Here is a 1,398-nt window from a genome sequence, read left to right on the forward strand (position 1 = left end):
TATCAACATAAAACAGGGGTTGACACAATCATTGTTTAGTTTGTCTGAGACAAGCTGTTTTTGTTTCTGACAACCAGATCCCACCTCCCAGTTGTCTGGTGAACAAACAAAAACAAAAGACCTGGATTAAAATTTTTCTCCGCAGGTGTTTGTCATCGTAGAAATGAACGAGAGAAAAAAACTTGTTTAAGTCGTCTAGGGATTAAACTGATGGTTCTTTGACCTATCCATCCATCCATCCATCCATCCATCCATCCATCCATCCATCCATCCATCATCAATACAAATGGAACAAACCAATCAGAGGACAGATGGGTTTGTCTGTTGGGCTGGCACATGTCTGAACTGTAGATCTATGAAGGATAAATGTGTTCAGTCACCAGGCTCCAGTCAACTGTTTCCAGTCAAAACTACTTCCTTCACCCACCCTGCAGCTGCTCTACACAACAAACAGAATCTAACCCTGATCCAAACAGTTAAACCAATCAAGACTCAGTCCTGGTTCTGGTGTCTGACCTAGTTCTGGTTTCAATCAGCCTGACAGAGAAGTTGGAGCAGTTTTAAAGCTGATATGCAAAATTTTTAATGAGAAGATTTTGTGCATTTCTCCCCCTCTGACAGATTCACTGAGACAGAACCAAAAACTCTGCTGATTGTTCTTGTAGGATGGTCTGATACAAGCTGAAAGCTTTAAAGACTGAAGAGCAGAGAAAAGGAAGGATGACAGAAAGAGGGCAGACAGGAAAATAAAAGTCTCTTCAAAGCCTGCAGCTCCACTCGGAGACTAACGGAAGTAAAATTATATTTACTGACAGGAGAGAATATATATAACTAAAATATACAGTACTGTATATACTGATGGGACAGGATAACTAGTCTTATAGACCTGAAGTCTTATAGACCAGGAGTCTTATAGACCTGGAATCTTAAAGACCTGGAGTCTTATAGACCTGGAGTCTTAAAGACCTGGAGTCTTATAGACCTGGAGTCTTAAAGACCTGGAGTCTTATAGACCTGGAGTCTTATAGACCAGGAGTCTTATAGACCTGGAGTCTTATAGACCTGGAGTCTTAAAGACCTGGAGTCTTATAGACCAGGAGTCTTATAGACCTGAAGTCTTATAGACCTGGAGTCTTATAGACCTGAAGTCTTATAAACCAGGAGTCTTATAGACCTGGAGTCTTATAGACCTGGAGTCTTATAGACCAGGAGTCTTATAGACCTGGAGTCTTATAGACCAGGAGTCTTATAGACCTGAAGTCTTATAGACCAGGAGTCTTATAGACCTGGAGTCTTATAGACCAGGAGTCTTATAGACCTGAAGTCTTATAAACCAGGAGTCTTATAGACCTGGAGTCTTATAGACCTGGAGTCTTATAGACCAGGAGTCTTATAGAC

The sequence above is a fragment of the Austrofundulus limnaeus genome, unplaced genomic scaffold (genome assembly GCF_001266775.1).
Source record: "Austrofundulus limnaeus strain Quisiro unplaced genomic scaffold, Austrofundulus_limnaeus-1.0 Scaffold107, whole genome shotgun sequence".
Classification (NCBI taxonomy): domain Eukaryota; kingdom Metazoa; phylum Chordata; class Actinopteri; order Cyprinodontiformes; family Rivulidae; genus Austrofundulus; species Austrofundulus limnaeus.